This window comes from Colobus angolensis, unplaced genomic scaffold, assembly GCF_000951035.1.
Source record: "Colobus angolensis palliatus isolate OR3802 unplaced genomic scaffold, Cang.pa_1.0 Scaffold174, whole genome shotgun sequence".
In the NCBI taxonomy this organism is placed as follows: Eukaryota; Metazoa; Chordata; class Mammalia; order Primates; family Cercopithecidae; genus Colobus; species Colobus angolensis.
The window spans coordinates 6810250-6816380 of record NW_012114866.1 but is presented as its reverse complement, the minus strand read 5'-3'; positions in this window follow the sequence as shown (position 1 = coordinate 6816380).

Genomic DNA, 6131 nt, shown 5'->3' with positions numbered 1-6131 from the left:
AAAAAATTAGCCAGGCGTGGTGGTGGACACTGTAGTCCTAGCTACTTGGGAGGCTGAGGCAGGAGAATCACTTGAACCTGGGAGGCAGAGATTGCAGTGAGCCGAGATCGCGCCATTGTACTCTAGCCCGGGGAACACAGAAAGACTGTCTCAAAGAAACAGACAAAACACACACACAAAACAGAGATCTTAAGACTGACAAAACAGATTCTTTGTAGCAATAAGCTACCAAATTCCAACCTGCCTCTAGGGTAGCATCACATGGCAGATAGTAGGCCGTGAAAAAACTGGAAGTCTTTTACCCCAAAACGTATTTTTTTTGACATATTTTGAAATGGCCCTGCAAAGCTGTCTCCTGTGGGGAAAATCTACATTCTGTAGAGAATCTCCTGCTCTTTCCAGGTCTTTTTCTAATCCTGAAGAGGTTAACTGAGAGTCTAGCACCTTTTAAGGGTCTGAATAGAAAACATTTGCCATCTATTGTCTTTAAGGGCAGCTGCCTATAAGACTTCACCTATATAACAAAAACCCTGGTCTCCACAAACCCTTATCTTAACTCAGACACTCTTTCCTATTGATTTAGAAAGGTCTTTAGATAGTAACAACTCTTTATTGTTGGCAACCAATTGCCAATCAAAATCTTTAAATCCACCTATGACCTGGAAGCCCTGACTTCCAATTGTTCCATCTCCCGGACTGAATCAATGTATACCTTATGTGCATTGATTGATGTCTGCCTGTAACTTCTGTCCTTCTAGAATATACACAATCAAGCTGCAACCAAATCACCTTGGGCACATGTTGTCAGGACTTCCTGTGGGTGTGTCATGGACCTTGGTTACTCATATTTGGCTCAGAATAAGCCTCTTTAAATATTTTACAGAGTTCGACTCTTCATTGACAATACTTTCAAAGAAAGGAATGGGGTAAAAGATATACTAATAAGTTCCACAATTCACTATCTGCAAGCTGGAGACCCAGGAAAGCCAGTGTGTAATTTGAGTCCAAGTTTAAAATCCTGAGAACCAGAGTAAATCCCCGTCTAAGGGTAGGAGAAGACTGATGTCCCAATATAAGCAGGCAGGCAGGAAGCAAAGGGAGTGCATTTCTCTTTCCTCTCCTTTTTTTTTTTTTTTCAGGCTTTCCATGGATTGGGTGATGCTCACCCACATGGAGAGTGCAACTTTTCTGAGTTCACTGATTCAAATGCTAATATCATCGGGAACACCCTCACAGACACACCCCCAAATAATGTGCAATCTGGGCATCCTGTGGCACATTCAAGTTGACATAACATTAACAATCATAGCATTCCAATACTATCACATAACATTAACAATCATAGCATTCCAATATTATAATCCTTTATCTTGCATAATTTTTCTTAACAGCAGTTATCAGTTTCTTTGTTTTCTATTTATCTGCCCCGCTCAATATAAGCTCACTTAAAGTGAGAGTTCTGCCAATTTTATTCGTTGCCATATTCCCAGTGCATACAACCGTGTGGGATACTTGTGGGCCCTCAATAAACTTGTATTGAATAAATACAGTTTTTAAACCTTTAAAATACATTGTCATTGTTAAGTGGACAGGGACACATTTCTAAGTTGTACTTGTATTTTATAGTAACTCAGGAAGTCTACTTTCATTTCTATCAGAGAAGAAGTTGCTCACACATTTGCATCAGTTACAATAGGTCTTTAAATAAATTTACAGTATTTTGACTTTTCATTAAAGTCTCTCAGGCTCAGTTTTTCATGCCACTGTGTTTTAGGAGACCAGACTTAAGAGTCAGAGAGGCCGGACGCGGTGGCTCACGCCTGTAATCCCAGCCGAGGTCAGGAGATCAAGACCATCCTGGCTAACACGGTGAAACCCCATCTCTACTAAAAATACAAAAAAATTAGCCAGGCGTGGTGGCGGGCACCTGTAGTCCCAGCTCCTCGGGAGGCTGAGGCAGGAGAATGGCGTGAACTCGGGAGGCAGAGCTTACAGTGAGCCGAGATCATGCCACTGCACTCCAGCCTGGGTGACAGAGCGAGACTCCATTGCAAAAAAAAAAAAAAAAGTCAGAGAGACCTGGGTTGAAGTACCAGTCCTGCCTGTTGCTAATTCTGAATTTTTTAAAGTAGGTCACAAACCTTTTGTAAGCAACAGTTCCTCATTTGTAAAATGCTGGTTATCATACATTGAGAGTTAGTGTGAGGATCAAAAACTGTAGTGTCTCTAAAAGCACCTTAAAAACTACAAAGTGATTTGTAGACTGTAAGATGCTATTCGACTGTAGGGACATAAAGCCCTTTTTGCAGGAGGCTTTGCACAGAGCCCAGACTGTTAATTCCGCATCTGAATGATTTGTCTTTTTCTCTTCTTTGTACTACCCACTAAGAATAGAAATTACCTAATAAGGCTGGCTGAATGACTGACATTAGGAAATCACAGGAGTTGATAAAGGAACGATTGAGTAAGCTCTGAGAAGATAGCATCTCATTTGAAATTCTAAATGAGGCTGTGCTGGGAACACTTAATCCTTAAAGGGTTTATGAAATTTAATTGGTTTGTCTGAGGTGACTGGAGCAATAAAGAGGAAAATCAAAGGAAAGCTAGAAAGGTTAAGTGTCACCATGTGATTCAAATGATAGGATAAAACATATAATTTAGTGATTTAACAGTTTCCTGCCTAGTTTCCTTCTTCTTTCTCCCACCTACCATTTTAAGAATCTTGTCTTCAGGGACAGACAGACTACAAAGAAGATACTATCAAGTCTCATTTTAAGGAATAAATGTGTTTTTGGAATGTCATGTGCAAATCAAATTGTTATAGATTGAACACTCTAAATTAAATCATATTTAAATACATTCAGAGAGTTGACTTCTTAATTTGGCAAATTAAAATAAAAACATTTATACAATATCAGGTTAACTACTGAATGTGAAACCCTTGTGTACATTATCCTAATCTCATGACAATCCTACAGACAGGATACATTATTTCTATTTTACAGATGATGGAATTAAGGCAGGGAATTTAAGGAACTTTCCTATTGTGATGTAGATAATAAGTGATAAAGCCAGAATATAAACTGCTTTCAAGTTCAGCCTACTAAACCATAGCTGCTTCAAAATAGAAATGTGTTTGCAAAGTGCATGATTTCCCTCTAAATATTTATGGAAAATAATTAAAAATTGTGTACCATTCGGGTGACTAGAATTTTCAATTAATTGACATTTCTTTAATCTTCCAGTTGTTCCTCCTAAACCCTGCTCCCACTCTTACACACGCAAGTCCATTTGAGTGGTGATCGGCAGGATCGCTCAGAGGGGACCAGTAGATGTATTATCTCCTTTGATAACCTTACTGACTTCTCATTACATATAGGGTAATGTAATTTAATATTCGTTTTAACATTTTTAGGATCTTACCCTGACCACCTGTCTCTCTAGTCTTGCCTCTTCTGCTTCCCTAAACATTTCTAACTATTTGCAGTTCCTTAAATACTCTAGGCTTTGTTTCACCTCTAACTGGGAAGACTTCTCTTCTTGTCAGTCTGGTAAACTTCTCTTAAGCCTTGAAGATTCAGCTGTAATATCACTTTCTTTGGGAAGTCTACGTGATCTCCCCAGACAGAAGCACTTTCCCTTGTTAAAGTATGCACCTAGTGACAGACAAAGTAGACTCCTGTGGCTGAGATGCTCAAAGATAAAACAGAATGAGGTGGCCATGGCCTCATGGGTGAGGAAGTGGTCACACACTCTCTGTTCTCAGAAAGATACTGTAAAAGTGTAGAAACTATATTTACAGATACAGTTTTCTACAATCAAGCCAAACCAGTTTTTGATGTTGGTGCAGAGATAGATGCAGTTGGAAATTACTACAAACAGGTCACCTGGCACCAACCAGCCACCTGAAACCAGCAAGTCAGTTAAGAGAGACTAGTGACTTTAGGCTTAAAGATCATCCAATCAATACTGTTTCCTATTCCCTTGACTCTCTTCCCCTACTCTGAGGTTTTTGCCTTTATAATCTCCTAGTTCATGATCTCTCCTCTGAGCATGCTTTCACTTGACCCTGGAGGCTGTATCTCCCCAATCTGCAGATTGTTTTTTACAGAAAATAAAGCTGTCTGCCAAGCACGGCAGCTCATGCCTGTAATCCCAGCACTTTGGGAGGCTGAGCTGGGTGGATCACCTGAAGTCAGGAGTTCAAGACCAGCCTGGCCAATATGGCAAAACCCATCTCTACCAAAAATACAAAAATTAGCCAGGCATGGTGGTACATGCCTATAATCCCAGCTACTCGGGAGACTGAGGCAGGAGAATCGCTTGAACCCAGGAGGCAGAGGTTGCAGTGAGCTGAGATCGTGCCACTGCACTCCAGCCTGGGCAACAGAGTGAGAGACCCTGTCTAAGAAAAGAAGAAAAAAGAAGAAAGAAAGAAAATACAGCTTTTCTCCAGAGACCTCATGGTTTTCTTAACACCCTTCTTATCTGTTTGAGCACTCATGTCTTTCCTGGGTCATTGCCTTGTCCCCTCTAGACCATCAGCATCTTGAGGAGGACAAGAACTGGTGTCTCTCGTATCCAACATAGTCTCTGAATAAACAAATGCCATAAGAACCTACCCAGCATCCACCATTAGCCTGATTGACTCCCTCACCTCAGTAAGGTACAGAGAAAAAAAAATCTTGTGCCTTCAGGGCCTTGCTCTAACTTCCAGATCCCTCCCATCATGTTTTTACATTTTTTTAAATTTTATTTAAAAAAAAAATTATTCCTGGAGGTCTAGCAGATCTTTTTGCGAACAGTACATGCTCATTTAGTGCTCACTAGATGCAAGGTTGACTGATAGGGCTGCCCAAAAGTTTCAGAATTCCAGAGCTCCCTACACAGACTAGCACCCTTTCCAGTTATTAAATGCACCCATTCCTTATCTTTCATAAAAAAGTATGAGAAAACTAAATGTATTAGTCCATTCCCTTGTTGCAATAAAGAACTGCCCGAGACTGGATAATTTATGAAGGAAAGTTTTAATTGACTCACAGTTCTGCAGGGCTGAGGAGGCCTCAGAAAACTTACAATCATGGCTGAAGGGCAAGCAAACGCGTCCTTCTTCATGTGACAGCAGAAAGGAGAAGGAGCAAAAGGGGAAAAGCTCCTTATGAAACTATCAGAACTTGTGAGAACTCAATCACTATTATGAGAACAGCATGAGGGTAACTGCCGCTTTGATTAAATGACCTCCCATTGGGTCCCTTCCACAACACATGGGGATTATGGGAACTACAATTCAAGATGAGATTTGGGTGGGACACAGCCAAACCATATCACCAAAATGCAGTTTTTGAGGGTGTATTAAATTTGATTCACCTCTTATCTTCCTCTGGTTTGATTGTTCCAAGCAGCTGTTAATCTAGGAGAGTCTTTTACCTTTCTAGCCTCCCAGTTGCCTTCTAAGCTGAAGGAAAAGGTGAGCTATTAGGCTGCTAAGTGCTTTACCTAAGAACTCATTTTATTGTTACCATCTTCCCGGTTTTAAAGATGAGGAAATTGGAGGGTTCGGCAAAGTTAAGTGATTTTCCCAAGTTCCGTGAACTTACAAGGGTTGAGCTGGATAGAATTTGGCCTCAGGATCTTTGACTCCCAAACCCACTCATTTTCCATTGCATCAATAATATCATTCCAGTCAGGGGTTAACTGTGAATACTGAGTAAGATAATGACAGTGAAATTGCTTTGGAGTGTGTAAAACACCATATAGATGTTAAATTTTTTAAAAAAGATTAATCAGCATGTCAACAACATGTAATATTCTGTACAGAGTGCGAACTCTAAGAACACCCCCTCAAAGAAGGAAAAAAAGTGAAAGAAAAAAGATGCCTTACAAAATAATCAAATTCAGCAGATAAAACAAATTATAATGAGACCTGTAACATTTAATAAGCTTTACGTAATCCTTTGCAAATGCCCAGAATTTCAGATTTAGAAGATATTGTTTCAGCTAGAAGAGATCTAAACAGTCAGATAGTCCAACTCCCTTCATTTTATTGAAGCTGACACTGAAACACAAAATGGGCAAGTCGCATAGCCGAGTCTGGAACCAGAGCCCAGTTTTGATGCTGAGCCCAAGACTCT